Here is an 18,421-nt window from a genome sequence, read left to right as displayed (position 1 = left end):
GCTTTTTCCGTTTGCCCGTTTTCTTCAAATTGCCACCACAAGCCCGCCTTCCCTCTGCCTTGCCCCTTCACAATGCACCCAATCAACTCAGCCCGCCCGCTCCCGCTGTACCCAATTAGCTCGGCCCTCGCTGTACCCAATCACAATAGCTTCCGCTGCACACAATCACCTTTAGCGCACGCCTCCCGCCTTCAACGCGCGGCCCAAGAGCGAAAAACTGCGCATGCTCGCGGTCTAAACAGAACATGCTCGGAAAGTTCAGACGGTGTGGAAGCGCTGTGGAGCGAGAAAGAAGTTAACGTTTCAGTTTGGTGGCTACCTGTCAGCACTATTGGTTAGTTGGTCAACCGTGACGTGGAGTTAAGGAATTGTTTGGCTGATGAGAAAATCTCAGCCACCTGAAAGGGTTTGTACACGCCTTGAAAAGTCCTTTAGTTTCAATTTTTCAGCCTTGAAAATGCTTCTCAAACCTGACAACGGTTAAAATTGTGATAGGATCGAAAAGAAACGAAAACGAAAGAACTTGCACTTAAATTGCGCTCTGATTTGATGAATTCTAAATTTCACTAGCAGCAGTCCGTGTGTGCGTAAGGCATCAAACATGTAGCATGTTTTCAATCGTACTTTGGTCATTGGTAAGTACGTGCACATACCCTACTTGAGACATATTATCTTTATCCCCAATCCCTCTTGAAATGAATTTAAGTTTTATATACGAATGAAACATTCCGAAATCTTACTTAGAAGCACAAATAATTATCGTATCAGCTTGTGTCAGTATTTTTTTTTATTCGTTCATGTGGGATGTGGGCGTCGCTGGCTAAGCCAGCATTTATTGTCCATCCCTCATTGCCATTGTTCAGAGAGCATTTAAGAGTCAACCACATTGCTGTGGGTCTAGAGTCACATGAAGGCAAGACCGGCAAGGATGGCAGATTTCCTTCCCTAAAGGATAGTGAATCAGATGTATTTTTACGACAATCGGTTTTGTGGTCATCATCAGATTTTTATTAAATTCATATTTCACCATCTGCCATAGTGGGATTGAACCTTGGTCCCCAGAGCATTACCTTGGGTGTCTGGAATACCAATCCAGTGACAATACAAACGCCTATCCTATAATATAAAATATAATAATATAAAAGCAAAATACTGCCAATGCTGGAAATCTGAAATAAAAACAGAAAATGCTGGAAAAGCTCAGCAGCTCTGGCAAAATCTGTGGAGAGAGAAAAACAGAGTTAACATTTCAAGTCTGTATGACTTCTTCTGAGACTTAAAATATTTAACATGGATTTAATCCATGTTAATATTAAACCTCTCTTATTGTGAATAAAGTCCAGTGAGTCTTGTTGAGGCGTGAACGAGGTTTCATGCAATGTGTGCAAGTCTTGCGCAACATAGAGCGACTGTTGCAGCATTGAACGATGGCCTAGTTGGATCGCGGAGAGCACAGAGAATGAATTGATTAATGAGCTCTTGTTTACACCGTGCACATTACACATTGAGAATGCAGTTTTGTGTATATCTAAAGTAGATAGCTAACTACAGCTTGGTGATACCAATCCCTTGCTCAGGATATTTCCATATCAGGAAACATGAGTGCACTCTGCTGCTTGAATACTTGATGCAGCATATTTCCAGATTCATTGAGATCATTTTCATTGAGTTTGTAATGTTTGTGTTTGAATTCTTCTAAAGAGAGTAATGGGATGTTGTTTCAGTCAGATCTGTTGGGAACCCCATTCCACTAGCTCTGAAGGTTACAGCTGTGCTCAATTTCTATGATAGTAGCAGATTTTAGGGTGTGACAGGTGACATGTAACATCTCACAGGCTGCCACACATGGGTGCATAATGGAGGTGACCGATGCCCTAATTAGTCATGCCAATTATTCTATCCACTTCACCACCGATGAAGACAGCCAGGCAGCAAGGTAAGCCACATTCGGTGTCATTGCTGGGTTTCCTCGAGTTCAAGGTGTCAATGACTGCACTTATGTGGTCATAAAAGCTCCCTGGAAACAGCCAGCTGTATTTGTAAATTGTAAAGTGATTCACTGCTTGAGCATGCAGCTGATGTGTGACCACAGAAAAAGAATAATGCAGGTCTGTGCTTGTTTCCCGGGGAGCTGGCAGGACAGACACATCTTGCACAACTCATGGCTCCCAGGGGTTTTAAACCCAGCCCAGGTTGATGGATGGATCTTCAGTGACAAGGGCTATCCCCTGCTTACATGGCTATTGACACCATTGAGGCATCCCCAGAATGAGGCAGACAAGTGCTAGAATCAAGCTCATGTGTCCACCAGAGCCTTCATAGAGCACACTATTGGACGTCGTCAAATGCGTTTCCGGTGTCTTAACCAGTCTGAACAGGCTCTTCGATATGAATGCCTGAGGGTGTCATGAATAATAGTGCTCTGCTGTGCATTGCAGAACCAGTGATGCAATGCAGACAGATGTTGCAGAGGGAAGAGTGTGAGGTACATCATCTCTCCTCAGATGAGGAAGACTTGTTGGAGCATGAGGAGGAGGCCATAAATTCAAATAAGCCTTTCATGGATGCTAGGGCCATGTAGAGACATGCAAGTGGTGACAGAGACAACCCGATCTATACAAGGTTTGACAACAGTATGAATCTGCATGATCATCGCTCCATTGCCAGACCTCCATCAGCTTCCTGGGATGTAGACCTAGCTATCCTCCCTTGCCAAGTTAACTATAAATCTGCATCCTCTACCACCTAGAAAAGAATGACGAGCGGAGTTTGTCATGCAGACTTGTTAGTGAGTGCTGGTACCAAGGACATCTTAGGGGTATGTGGTCATCCATGTAACAGCAGCTGTCTCATTTATACCTGTTGGGAGTAAAGAGGACCAATATCCTCTGGCGGCAGGTCCAGGTGCCTCGTTCCCTTCTCTGCCTAGCCACTGCTGCACTGAACCCATGGCTTGAGTGATGGAATGCAGGTCTGAATGCATATGGATCCAATGCTCAACCTGGTTCTCCATTGCAGTCACCATCCTCTCCATGGATGAAGTAATGTACAGAAATGCCTGGGAGATGGCAGAACTCGTGACATGCATGGACTCCTCCGTACCCCATGCAAAGCTGCACATAATCCCTGGCATCTCCACCATATTAACCTCTAGCCTCTACTGCATGTCCAGCAGGCTTCTTATGGCCGTGACGAGAGGCTCGTCCGTCTTCAATGTGGGGCTCAGCAGGGGCCTGATTCCCAGCAGTACTCAACTGTCAGGCGATCTGGCTGCCACATCCTCCTTCAGCTGCTGGGACATGTCTGTGGCGTGCTTGCCAGATTGTGTTCTCAAACCGACATGTGACCCCTCTGCAGGCCATGTGGTTGTAACTGTGCTGGCAGCGCTGGATGATGAAGCAGATGATGGTGCACCTGGGGCAGTGGCTGTGTTGTCCCCAGAGGTGGAGTCTTCAGGCTCTTCCTGTGGCTGTGGCTTGATCCTTCCATAGTAATGACCTGTAGTGGAGAACAAAAAGAATCACATTAGAATCATCACAGTTTGAATGCTTTACATTTCATTGAATCCATCCTGTGTGCTATGTGCCACTACCAGGATATTTGCCTTGTCCTCCTTATTGCCTAGTCAGTCCAGCCTTGCTGTCTGTGACTATTCGTACCTCCCCTTGTCAAGGGCTCTCCATTGCCACCTGCTCAGCTGCTGTGAGGAGCCTGAAGTCAGGAACTCCTCCTGTGTGTCTCCTCTCCCTAGCATTATGTCTGCTTATCTTGCATAACAAAGTGCAGAGTTAGTGACATGTCAAGTGACACCTAACCCCCTTGTCTGCATGCATTCCCATGGGCTTGTCATTCACACATAGTATCCAAGTGCACATAAAGGCCAAACTTCCACACACACTTTGGCCTCAATTGTCATGTGGCATTAAGGGTGATCACGCGTTCACTCTTCTGGCATAGCTGTCCGCTTGTGTGTATACATTATTGATGACCATATGAGAGATTCCTATTGATGATATGACACTGGCACTCGCCCTTACGGATTGGAGCAGGTCGTTGACTTGTTTCCTACATTGAACCCTGGTTCAGTGAATTACTTCATGATTGCTCACCTCTTCTACAACCTCTGTCCAAGCTACCTTGGTCTGGCACGAGGACCCTATGCTGCCATTGACGAGAGAAGGCACCTCCTGCCTTTCTTTGACAGCCTGGATGAGAACCTGCAGGGAGGCATCGCTGAACCGTGGGCCTGGTCTTGTTCGACGGTCAGACACTTGGTCTGGTGGGATGTTTGAATGAACCTCCAACCAATATGGCGCTCTCAAACACTGTGTTCTGGCAGTGATGCATAACTTCCCTGTTTGAACAGGAGATGCTTTAATAGGCTGCTCCATAGATGCAGCATCGTCAGCTGAAGGTGGGTTTCACCAATGAAAAGCTTCTTCCTCCACTAAATCACTGCCGGCACTTAGAATGTTAACTAATTTCCTGGGAAATGGCTATATGTGAGAAAGTGGAAGTGGTACACAGTTCTGGTTTCAATGTCAGGAACAGCACGCTGTTGACAAAATCCCAGCCTGTGTTTCCTTATTTTCCCACCCTCTGATCCTACTTTGCTACCTCTGTACTTGCCAAAAACTAGTTACATCTATAACTTTTTCCAGTTCTGATGAAAGGTCATCTACCTGAAACTTTAACTCTATTTCTCTCTCCACAGATACTTGACCTGCTAAGTATTTCCAGCATTTACTGTTTTTATTTCAGATTTTGCTTGTGGTTCAGAAACCCTTTTTGTCTCTCTGAGGCCGAACCATTCAGAACCTCACCATCCTACCTGACCTCAAGCTGAGCTTCTGACCCTCTTAACCCTCCCCCATCACCAAGATTGCAGCTTCCACCTCCGTAACATTGCCTATCTTTGCCACTTCCTCAGCTCATCTACTGCTGAAACCCTCATCTGTGTCTTTGTTACCATCAGAGTCGACTGTTCCAATGCTCTCCTCACGTCTTCCATCCTCTGTAACCTTCAGTTCATCCAAAATTCTGTTGCCCTGTGTCCAAACTTGCATCAAGCTCTTTCACACATCACCCACTTGTGCTCAATGTCCTACACTGGCCTAAGGTCTGGCAAAACCTCAAATTTAAAATTCTCATTCCCATGTTCAAATCCATCTGGGTCCTTGTCCCTTTCTTTCTTTGTAATTTCCTCCAGCCCCTACAACCCTCACTATTTCTGTAACCATCTCAAGCCTCTACAACATTCCTTAGCTCTGTAATTCACTCCAGCCCTTACAACCCTGCCTATTTGTGTAACCTCATACAGTACCTGAAATCCTCCTTTTCTCTGTAATCTTGTCCAGAACCTAAATCCCTTTCTTTCTCTGTATTGTCCTAAGTCCTATAGCCAATCCATTCTCTGAGTACTGAGGGATCACTGCACTGTCAGAGGGTCAATACTGAGGGAGCGCTGCACTTTCTTTTATTCATTCATAGGATGTGGGCTTCGCTGGCTGGGCTAGCATTTATTGCCCATCCCCAGTTCCCCTTGAGAAGGTGGTGGTGAGCTGCCTTCTTGAACCGCTGTAGTCCATGTGGTGTAGTCACACCCACAGTGCTGTTAGGAAGGGAGTTTCAGGATTTTGACCCAGCGACGGTGAAGGAACCGCGATATATTTCAAAGTCAGGATGTTGAGTGACTTGGAGGAGAATTTCCAGTTGATGGTATTCCCATCTATCTGCTGCCCTTGTCCTTCTAGATGGTGGTGGTCATGGGTTTGAAAGGTGCTATCGAAGGAGCCTTGGTAAATTCCTGCAGTGCATCTTGTAGGTGGTACACACTGCTGCTACTGTGCGTTGGTGGTGGAGGAAATGAATGCCTCTGGATGTGGTGCCAATCAAGCGGGCTGCTTTGTCCTGGATGGTGTCAAGCTTCTTGAGTGTTGTGGGAACTGCACTCATCCAGGCAAGTGGAGAATATTCCATCACACTCCTGACTTGTGCCTTGTAGATGATGGACAGGCATTGGGAGTCAGGAGGTGAGTTATTCGTCGCACAATTCCAAACCTTTGACCTGCTCTTGTAGCCACAGTATTTATATGGCTAATCCAGTTCAGTTTCCAATCAATGGTAACCCTCAGATGTTGATAGTGGAGGATTTTGTGATATTAATGCCATTGAACATCAAGGGGCAATGGTTGGATTCTCTCTTGTTGGAGATGGCATTGCCTGACACTTGTGTGACATGAATATTACTTGCCACTTGTCAGCCCAAGCCTGGACATTGTCCAGGTCTTGCTGCATTTGGACATAAACTGTTTCAGTACCTGAGGAGTCACGGATGGTGCTGAACATTGTGCAATCATCAGCGAACATCCTCACTTCTGACCTTATGATGGAAGGAAGGTCATTGATGAAGTAGCTGAAGATAGTTGGGCCGAGGACACTACCCTGAGGAACTCCTGCAGTGATGTCCTGAAGCTGAGATGTCTGATTTGCAACAACCACAAGCATCTTCCTTTGTGCTAGGTATGACTAACCAGTGGAGAGTTTTCCCCTGATCCCCATTGACTTCAGTTTTGCTAGGGCTCCTTGATGCCACACTCGGTCAAATGCTATCTTGATGACGAGCAGATACTTTCACCTCACCTCAGGAATTCAGCTGTTTTGTCCATGTAGAACCTAGGCTGTAATGAGGTCAGGAGCTAAGTGGCTCTGGCGGAACCCAAATTGGGCATCAGTGAGCAGGTTATTGCTAAGCAAGTGCCAGTTGATAGCACTGTTGAAGGCCCCTTCCATCACTTCACTGATGATCGAGCGTAGACTGATGGGGCAGTAATTGGCCAGGTTGGATTTGTCCTGCTTTTTGTGTACAGGACAAACCTGGCAATTTTCCACATAGCCAGGTAGATGCCAGTGTTATAGCTGTACTAAAACAGCTTGTCTAGGGGCCCGGCAAGTTCTGGAGCACAAGTCTTCAGTATTATTGCCAGAATATTGTCAGGGCCCGTGTGCTTTGCCGTGTCCAGTGCCTTCAGCCATTTTTTGATATCACGTGGAGTGAATCAAATTGGCTGAAGACTGGCATCTGTGATGCTGGGAACCTCCAGAGGAGGCCGAGATGGATCATCAACTCGGCACTTCTTGCTGAAGCTTGATGCAAATGTTTCTGCCCTATCTTTTGCACGCATTTGCTGGGCCCCTCTGTCATTGAGGATGGAGATATTTGTGGAGGCTCCTCCTCCAGTTGGTTGTTTAATTGTCCACCACCGTTCATGACTGGATGTGACCGTGCTGCAGAGCTTAGATCTGATTTGTTGGTTGTGGGATCACTTAGTTCTGTTTGTCACTTGCTGCTTTTGCTGTTTGGCAAGCAAGTAGTCCTGTGTCATAGCTTCATCAGGTTGGCACCTAATTTTTAGGCATGCCCGGTGCTGCTCCTGGCATGCCCTCCTGCACTCTTCATTGAATCAGGGCTGGTCTCCTTGACGGTAATTGTAGAGTGGATGATATGCCGGGCCATTAGGTTGCAGATTGTTTTTGAGTACAATTCTGCTGCTGCTGATGGCTCACAGCACCTCATGGATGCCCAGTCTTGAGTTGCTAGATCTGTTCGAAATCTATCCCATTTATCATGGTGATAGTGCCACACAAGGGTATCCTCAATGTGAAGGCAGGACTTGGTCTCCGCAATGACTGTACGGTGGTCACTCTTAACGACATTGTCATGGACAATGCATCTGCGGTAGGCTGGTTGGTGAGGATGAGGTCAAGTATGTTTTTCCCTCTTGTTGGTTCCCTCATTATCTGCCGCAGACCCAATGTCATTAAGCTTTTAATGTATATAATGTTATTGGAAATTATTTTAAATTGGACTTGTAGTAGGATCTGAGTCTGTGGGTGTGTGTGTGTGTCTTAATTGGATTAAAGCCAGCTATTCTGGGTGCTTTGATGTATAGTAGTTTTGAGATGTTAAACAGTAAGGTAGAGGGTACATTTGCATTTTGTTGAATAAACTATTCCAGGACTGGGGGTGAAATCTTGCACCTAGCTAGGAGAGACCAAACAGTATGTTTATATTACTAGTAAAATTGGTACTATGAAGGGGATTTTATTGTTAGAAGAGGTGGAGTTCAAAGGGCTTGGCGATACAGTGAGAATTTGCATTCAGAGGGAAGGCTAGGTATATACAGAAAAGAGTTTTGTATGTGTAAGTCAGAGGCATGTAAGATCTAAGCCACCTGCAAGCCTACAATGGTGCAAAGGAACCAAATTGAAAGGAACCTCATTTTGAATTTGTAAATTTGTAAGATAAAATGTGCTTTACCTGATGTCTGTTTAAGTCTATTGGTTATTGTTGACTTGGGAAGATTTATCTAGAAGTGATTAACTTGGGGACTTGTTTAATAGTTGTTATAATGGTAGTAATTTGTAGATGTACCTGTGTTTAATTTCTTGTTAAATTAATAAATGTTTAATTTATATAAAAAACCTCTTGAGGCTTGGTGGTTTCATTTCTGCATTCAGAGCTGCATCTCAAACATACCAATTGAAAATATAGGTTATGACAGTTGTTTGAAGTATTCCTCTGGGATTTTAAATAACTCAGCCTTTACCAACTGCTGTGTCATAACAAGTGGGTGCTCTTGGTGGGATAATATTTGTAATTCCATGATTGGTTTGGAATTGGTGAATCTTAAGGCTAAGAGTACAAGAAGCACTTTGAGCTCAGGAGTTGGTGAGGTTTTTCAGAAGTGGTGAGACTGCAAGATGGCTATGGCAATTGCTAAGACATGTCTGGGAGTAGAAGATATAACTCTGGGTTACAAAAATAACCACACGTAACTTAGGCTTGGCAGATAAGTTAAAATTAGGGTTACCTGTGGGGTCTAGGAAGTCAGATATAATTAAAAGTATAGCACAGTGTCTACAGTTGGAAGTGATACCTGACAGTAGTGAGTCACAGCTGGAGGTAGTGAGTCTTCAGTTTGAAGTGAAGAAGCTTGAATTTGAACAAGCAAAGGAACTGAAAAAAATTGAATTAGAAGCAAAGGAAAGAGAAATGGTATTTAAAAGGGAGCAAGCAGAAAGGCAGGAGAAAGAAAGGAAGCTGGAAATGGAATTTTAGGAAAGAGAGAAAGAGAGAGAAAGAACACCTGCTTAAAAGGCTGGAAGTTAAAAAAGAGATCTCAGATTCTGAGGAGAGTTCTGATGATGAAAAAGCTTTAACCCGAAACCCAGTCGGGAGATGTTTAGATTTGTACAAGCTCTTCCAAAGTTTGAGGAAAAAGATGTTGAAGCATTCTTTATTTCTTTCCAGAAGATAGCTAAACAGATGAAATGGCCACAGGAGAACTGTACATTATTATTACAGTCTAAGTTGCTGGGTAGAGTGCATGAAGTATATGCCTTGCTGTCTGAAGAGGCATTATGATATTATGTATTATGTGTTATGATATGGTGAAAAAGGCTATTTTGAGTGAATGAGTTGGTTCCTGAAGCATACAGACAGAAATGTAGGAATATGAGAAAACAGCCTTGGCAAACTTAGATTGAGTTTGAGAGAGTAAAACAAAGTAATTTTGACCGGTGGGTACGGGCATTAAAAATAGAGACAACATAATGCAGTCCTTAGGGAAGTAAATTCTTCCAAAAGAATTAAAGATTCAATCCCTTCGGTAGTGAGAACTCATGTGGAGGAACAGAGAGTTCAAACTATAAGACAAGCAGCAGAGATAGCTGATGATTATGAGTTAGTTCATAGAGTTAAACCTTTTTATCGTCACCCTTTCAAATTGGAAAAGGATAGAAAGTGGGAAGGTGACAGGAAGGTAGATATACAGTGAAGAGAAGGACTGGCTGGGAATTCCCTGGAAGTTTTTTCTCAGAATAAAAAGGAAGGTGCTGAGGGTAGGACTGATATTCGAAAATTGAGGTATTTTCATTATAGTAAGGTAGGGCACACAAAGTCAGTGTGTTGGAAATTACTGGGAAAATCTGTTGCAATTATTGGGGTATAGAAAAGTTCTGGAAGTAAAAGTACTGTGAGTTCTGAGGTTCAGGCACAGGGAAAAACAGTGTTTTATTTACAGGTAAAACAGGGAGAATCAGTAATAGGTAAACAAATGGGAATATGTTCACAGTTTACCCAAGAGAATTCTGAGGAGCAGGTTGCAGAAATGTTAAAAGACTTTGTGTGCGAAGAGAAAATCTTTCCATGTGTACAAGGTGGAATGGGTAAAGATCTTAAAATCTTAAGAGATACAGGGGCTACTCAATCTTTAATGTTGTGGGGTAGTGATATTTGTTATTCAGAGCAAGTATTGCAGGAGCAGGTGATAATAAGTGGGGTTCATGGAGATGCTAAATCTATTCCGTTGTGGAAGGTAAATTCAAAGAGCAAATGGAGGACAGGTGAAGTTATTGTTAGAGTAGTGGAAAAATTGCCCATTGCAGGGGTTCAGTTTATTCTGGGTAACGATATAGCTGAATCACAAATGTGGGTGATATCTGTGGTAGTTGGGCAGCCTGTAGAAGTGTTTTCAACAGAGATGTTACAGAGGGAGCATCCTGGATTGTTTCCAGATTGTATGGTAATGACGTCACAGGCACACAGGTTGAAACAAGAAAAACAAGAAGGGCAGATAGTTGAAAGGCTGGAAGAAGGTGTTGAAATGCAATTAGCTGGCACTGTGTTTGATAACATTGTTCAGGAGGAAAGACTACGGGACAATTCAGCTGAACTGTTTAACTCAAGGAGTTTAGTGGAGTTACAGAAAAATGATTTTCAATTAAAGCCGTTATATCAGAAAGTTTATTCAGAAACAGAAGCAAGATGTATTCCAGCATGTTATTACCTTAAGGGAGATATTTTAATGAGAAAATGGAGGCTGGATCATGTCTCAGCAAATGAAGGTTGGAGTGAAGTGCATCAGATTGTTATCCCATTAGGGTATAGAAATGAGATTTTGAGGATTGCCCATGAAATTCCAATGGGGGGACATTTAGGAATCAGGAAAACACAGGAAAATATACAATGGGTTTTTTAAACCAGGATCGCATAGGGATGTAGTCAAATTCTGTAGAATCTGTCATACATGTAAACTAATAGGGAAACCACAAGCAGTGATTAAGCCGTTGCCTTTAATCCCAATACCAGCATTTGAAGAATCTTTTACTTGGGTCATGATTGATTGTGTAGGACCCCTCCCTAAGACTAAAAGCGGAAACATCTACTTACTGACAATAATGGATATGTCTACCAGGTTTCTTGAAGCGATACCTTTAAGAAATATTGTAACTAAGAAGATTATGGAGGAGTTATTTAAATTTTTTACAAGATATGGTTTACCTAAGGAAATACAAGCAGATCAGGTGTCAAATTTCATGTCACAGCTGTTTAAAGAAGTGATGAACAATTTGGGGATAAAACAGTTTAAGTCAACTGCTTATCATCCAGAGTCACAAGAAGCTTTGGAAAGATGGCATCAAACTTTGAAAACCATGATGAGAGCGTAATGTCAGAATTATCCACAGGTTTGGGATGGGGGAATTCCATTCTTGTTATTTGCATTAGGAGCATCTCTAACAGTATCAACTGGTTTTAGCCCTTTTGAACTAGTTTATGGTCATGAAGTAAGGGGACCACGGAAAATGGTTCATGAGAAATTTCATGGGTCAAAATTCAGAAATTAACTCTTGGACTGGTTTCAAATTTCAGGGAAAGATTGAACAGAGTGTGTGAGTTGGCTAGAGAACTTTTAAATACATCACAGCAAATGATGAAAGTGAAGGCAGATAAGAGAGCTAAAATTCACAGTTTTGTTCCTGGAGAGAGAGCATTTATTTTGTTACCAGTACTAGGTGATTCATTAAATGCAAGATTTAGTGGGCCTTACAGGATTGAAAAGAAATTGAGTGATGTAAATTATTTAATAAATACTCCAGAAAGAAGAAAGAAGCAGTGGGTGTGTCATGCAAATATGCTTAAAAAGTACTTTGACAGGGAAGAGGAACACAAAGAGGTTTTAGTGATGGTGGATGATGAGAAAGAGGTAGAAGTGCAGGACTCTGAAATTGATTTTCCTATAATCAAATTGGATAATGAGAGGGTACTTGAAAATTTAAATGAAATATTGAGTTACCTTCCAAGCAAGTGTCGAAGTGATTTGGAAAAGCTATAGCAGTCACACAAACCTATTTGTGGGAATAAATTGGGAAAGACAGATTTAGCTATACATGATGTACCTGCACAGGTTTCATCTTCAATAAGGGAAAATCCTTAAATCCAGCAAAGTTATCACAAGTACAAAAAGAAATTAACTTCATGCTTCAAAATGATATCATTGAGTCTAGTTGCAGTAACTGGAGTTTGCCTATTGTGCTGGCACCGAAACCGGATGGAACACAAAGTATATGTGTGGACGATCGAAAGGTGGAATACGGTGATAAAAGCGGTTTCATATCCTATACCACGGTTGGAAGATTGCATTGAGAAAGTGGGGCAATCAAAATTTATCACAAAGATTAACTTGCTAAAAGGATATTGGCAGGTACCATTGTCGAAGAGAGCAAAGGAGATATCGGCTTTTGTATTGCCGAGAAAATCTGTCCACAGAGGCATCATCAAGAGTTTGAAGCTTAAAGGAAAATTGGACATTTTTTAAAAACCTGAACACTGAACTGGAGTGATTTCTGTTGATACCAAGGACTTATGTATATATATTGTTATGTTAATGCATGCATCTGATAATATAATAAGTAAAGGAGATATTGTGAGATTGGTTATTAAAAAATGAAGCTATCTTTCGGAATTATAACAGTTCATTTTTCAATAGGGAGGGGGATGTCATGAAGTTATTAATGTATATAATGTTATTGGAAATTATTTTAAATTGGACTTGTAGTCTGGGTGTGAGTGTATGTGTGTCTTAATTGAAATAAAGCCAGCTATTCTGGGTGCTTTGATGTATAGTAGTTTTGATATGTTAAAAGAGGGTACATTTGCATTTTGTTGAGTAAACCATTCAAAGACTCGGGGTGAAATCTTGCACCTAGCTAGGAGACACCAAACAATATTGCTAATAAAATTAGTACTATGAAGGGGGTTTTCTTGTTAGAAGAGGTGGAGTTCAAAGGGCTTGGTGATACAATGAAAATTTGCATTCGGTGGGAAGGTTAGGCATATACAGAGAAGAGTTTTGTGTGTATAAGTCAGAGGCATGTAAGATCTAAGCCGCCTGCAAGCTACAGTGGTGCAAAGGAACCAAATTGAGAGGAACCTCATTTTGAATTTGTAAGATAAAATGTGCTTTGCCTGGTGTCCATTTAAGTCTATTGGTTATTGTTGACTTGGGGAAGATTTACCTAGGAGTGACTAATTTGTGGATTTGTTTAATAGTTATTATGATAGCAATTTGTAGACATGTATGTGTTTAATTTCTTGTTAAATTAATAAATGTTTAACTTAATTTATATAATAAACCTCTTGAGGCTTGGTGCTTTCATTCCTGAATTCAGAGCTGCATCCCAAACATACCAATTGAAAATATAGGTTATGACAATTGTTTAATTGGGATTAATCTGGGATTTTAAATAACTCAGCCTTTACCAACTGCTGTGTCATAACACCAGTCTAGCAGCTATGTCATTTTGGACTCGGCCTGCTATGTCAGTAGTGGTGCTACCGAGCCACTCTTGGTGATGGACATTGAAATCCCCCACCCACCCAGAGTGCATTCTGCATCCTTGCCACCCTCAGTGCTTCCTCCAAGTGATGATCAACATGGAGGAACACTGATTCATCATCTGAGGGAGGGCGGTGTGTGTCAATCAGCAGGAGATTTCCTTGCCCATGTTTGACTTGATGCCATGAGACTACATGGGGTCCGGAATCGATATTGAGGACTCCCAGGGCAACTCTCTCCCGACTGTATACCACTGTGCCTCCATTTCTGCTGGGTTTGTCCTGCTAGTGGGATAGGGCATACCCAGGGAAGGTGATGGTGGAGTCGGGGACATTATCCCTACTGTTGGAGGAGAATGTACTTAGGGAGTGCTGCAATGTCAAGAGGGGACAGTATTGAGGGAATGCTGCACTGTTGGAGGGGACAATATTGAGGGAGTGTTAAACAGTCAGAGGGGACAGACTGATGGAGAATTGCTGTGTCAGAGCTGCTGCCTTTCAGATGACAACTTAGACTGAGGCCTTATCTGCCCTATCAGGTAGGCTTAAATGATCCCGGTGTACAATATTTCAAATCAAGGCAGGAGAGCTCTTCCACATGTCATGAGCCAATATTTATCCCTTAAACAACATCACTAAAAACAGATTACTTAGCCATTACCACATTACTATTTGTGAGAGCTTGCTGTGCTTAATTTGTGCCTTTCCTACAACAGTGACCACACTTCAAAAAAAGCACTTAATTGGCTATAAATCGCTTCAGGACATCCTGTGGTTGTGAAAGGTGCATGTCACGAACGTGTTATTATATGAGGAATGAGGAAAAATTGAGCAATTCTAAATTGTCTAAAGAACAACAGTATCGAACATTTTTGTTAGAACGTGAAAAGCATCTTAATGACATTCTTGTATCAGCAAAGAGACTTTGACCAAAGCAGAGATGAGTTGTTGGCACAGATAGGGGCCATTGCTAACTTGCTCACTCAAAGGGAGAATTTAAAAGGTATAAAATCACAGAACTATTATGATGTAGAAGGAGGCCATTTGACCCATTGTGTCTGCACCAGCTCACCCTATGACTAACTCATGTGGTGCCATTCCCCCACCTTGTCCCCGTAACCTTGCACATTCTTCCTTTTCAGATAGCAGTCTAATTCTCTTTTGAATGCTTCAGTTGAACCTGCCTCCACTCTCAGGCAGTATATTCCAGACCCTAATCACTTGCTGTGTGATAAAGGTTTTCCTCATGTCACTTTTGCTTCTTTTACTAATTACTTTAAATTTGTACCCTCATTCTCGATTCTAAGTTTCATCCTATCTACTCTGTCCAGACACTTCATATTTTGAATACCTCTGTCAAACCAACTCTCAGCCTTTTTTGCTTTAAGGAAAACAGCCCTAACTTCTGCAATCTATCATCATAACTGGAACTATTCTCATGAATCTTTTCTGCGCCCTCTCTATGCCTTCATATCCTTCATAAAGTGCAGTGCCCAGAACTGGATGTAATACTCTAGTTGAAGGTGAACTAGAACAAGTCAATTCAGCCAGTTCAGTCTGAGCCAGTCTCTGTGGAGCAATCCAGTCAGCCCTGTTCCCCCATTCTATAAGATCATAAGTCATAGGAGCAGAAATTAGGCCATTTGGCCCATCGAGTCTGCTCAGCCATTCAATCATGACTGATAAGCTTCTCAACCCCATTCTCCCGCCTTCTCGCCGTAATCTTTGATCCCCTTACCAATCAAGAACTATCTATCTCGGCCTTAAATACACTCAATGACCTGGCCTCCGCAGCCTTCTGTGGCAATGAATTCCATAGATTTACCACTCTCTGGCTAAAGAAGTTTCTCATCATCTCTGTTCTAAAAGGTCTTCCCTTTACTCTGAGGCTGTGCCCTCGGGTCCTAGTCTCTCCTACTAATGGAAACATCCTCCCCATGTCCACTCTATCCAGGCCTTTCAGTATTCTCTAAGTTTCAAGCAGATCCCATCTTATCCTTCTAAACTCCATCGAGTATAGACCCAGAGTCCTCAAACTTTCCTCATATGTTAAGCCTTTCATTCCTGGGATCGTTCTCGCGAACCTCTTCTGGACCCTCTCCAGGACCAGCACATCCTTCCTGAGATACGGGGCCCAAAATTGCTCACAATATTCTAAATGTGGTCTGACCAGAGCCTTATAAAGCCTCAGCAGCACATCCCTGCTTTTATATTCTAGGCCTCTCGAAATAAATGCCAACATTGCATTTGCCTTCCTAACTACTGACTCAACCTGCAAGTTAACCTTAAGAGAATCCTGGACTAGGACTCCCAAGTCACTTTGCACTCCAGACTTCTGAATTCTCTCCCCATTTAGAAAATAGTCTATGCCTCTATTCTTCCCACCAAAGTGCATGACCTCACACTTCCTCACATTGTATTCCATCTGCCACTTCTTTGCCCATTCTCCTAACTTGTCCAATTCCTTCTGCAGCCTCCCTGCCTCCTCAATACTACCTGTCCCTCCACCTATCTTTGTATCATCTGCAAACTTAGCCAGAATGCCCTCAGTTCCTTCATCTAGATCATTAATGTAAAAAGTGAAAAGTTGTGGTCCCAACACTGACCCCTGCGGAATTCCACCAACCGCCATCCTGAGAAGGAGCCCCTTATCCCCACTCTCTGCCTCCTGCCAGACAACCAATCTTCTATGCATACTAGTACCTTACCTCTAACACCATGGGCTCTTATCTTACTGAGCAGCCTCATGTGCTGCACCTTGTCAAAGGCCTTCTGGAAGTCCAAGTAGATAACATCCATTGGCTCTCCTTTGTCTAACTTACTCATTACCTCCTCAAAGAATTCTAACAGATTTGTCAGGCATGACCTCCCCTTGATGAAACTATGCTGACTTTGCCCTATTTTACCATGCATTTCCAAGTATTCTGAAATCTCATCCTTAATAACGGACTCTAAAGTCTCACCAATGACTAAGGTCAGACTAATCGGCCTGTAATTTCCCATCTTTTGCCTCATTCCCTTCTTAAACAGGGGGGATACATTAGCGATTTTCCAGTCTTCTGGGACCCTCCCTGACTCCAGTGATTCCTGAAAGATCACCACTAACGCCTCCGCTATCTCTTCAGCTATCTCCTTCAGAACTCTGGGGTGTAATCCATCTGGTCCAGGTGATTTATCCACCTTCAGATCTTTGTTTTCCTAGCACCTTCTCCTTGGTAATGGCCACCATACTCACCTCTGCCCCCCGACTCTCTTGAACTTTGGGGATGTTACTCATGTCTTCCACTGTGAAGACTGATGCAAAGTACCTATTCAGTTCCTCCGCCATTTCTTTGTTCCCCACTACTACTTCTCCAGCAGCCCAATGTCCTCTTTTTCCTCTCTTTTACCCTTTATATATCTAAAAAAAACTCTTGCAATCTTCTTTTATATTACTGGCTAGTTTACCTTCATATTTAATCTTCTCCCTCTTTTTTTTCAGTTGTCCTCTGTTGGTCTTTGTAGGCTTCCCAATCCCCTGATTTCCCCCTGCTCTTTGCCGCATTGTATGCTTTCTCTTTAGCTTTTATGCTGTCCCTGACTTCCCTTATCAACCATGGTTGCCTCGTCCTCCCTTTAGTATGCTTCTTCTTCCTAGGGATGAATTTTTGCTGTGTCTCCCAAATTACTCCCAGAAACTCCTGCCATTGCTGTTCCACTGTCTTTCCTGCTAGGCTCATCTCCCAGTCAATTCTGGCCAGCCCCTCCCTCATGCCTCTGCAGTTGCCTTTATTCAACTGTAATACCGTTACATCTGATTCCAGCTTTTTCCTCTCAAATTGCAGGGTAAATTCTATCATATTATGGACACTTCCTCCTAAGGGTTCCTTCACCTTAAGCTCCTTTATCAAATCTGCCTCAGTATCTCTGTAGCCCTGCAAGTTTGTTTCCCTCAAGTGTCCATCAAATTTCCTTTTGAAATCAGTGATCATCTCTGGTTCCACCGCCTTATAGGCACTGAGTTCCAGGTCATTAATGCTTGCTATGTAAAAAAATTCTTCCACATATCCCTTTTTGTATCTCTCGCCTAAAACCTTAAATATGTGTCCCCTATTCCATGTACAATGTCCACCTTATCGATACCTATCATAATGTTGTACACCTCTATCAAATTTCCCATCAATCTGCTTTGGTCTGAAGTTTTCCAGCCTAACCTTTGTAGCTCATTCCGCTAATTCCAGTCTCTCTCGCTAAGGGAAACATCCTTTCAGTATCTACCCTGTCAAGTCCCCTAAGTATCCTATACGTTTCAATAAAATCACTTCTCATTCTTCTGAACTCCCATGGATACAGGCCCAAACTGTCCAATCTTTTCGCATAAGATAACCCCTTCATCCCAGCAATTAGTTGAATGAAGCTTCTCTGAACAGCTATTGATGCAATTATGTGCTTTCTTAATAAGGAGATGTTACGTTATAGGGTAACGCTTTGTTTGGATCTGACCAATATTAGTGGAATCAAAGGAGACAACTGTCTGCTAAATGTTACTTTATTGTATTCACAACTACAAGCAATAATCTCACGTCCTTCTGCCCGTCTGGGACCCCGTGGCGACGGCTGGTCGAGAGATATACTCAAGTTCCTTTGGCACCAGTCACGAACCCAGCCCATAGGTGAAGTCCGAGAGGTAGTTATTAGGAAGCTAGGAAGGAGAATAGCAAGCAGGACCTCAAAGGGAGAGATAAGTGAGTTTTGCTCTTAGTG

The sequence above is a fragment of the Carcharodon carcharias genome, chromosome 20 (assembly GCF_017639515.1).
Source record: "Carcharodon carcharias isolate sCarCar2 chromosome 20, sCarCar2.pri, whole genome shotgun sequence".
NCBI lineage: Eukaryota > Metazoa > Chordata > Chondrichthyes > Lamniformes > Lamnidae > Carcharodon > Carcharodon carcharias.
This window is presented reverse-complemented; position numbering follows the sequence as displayed.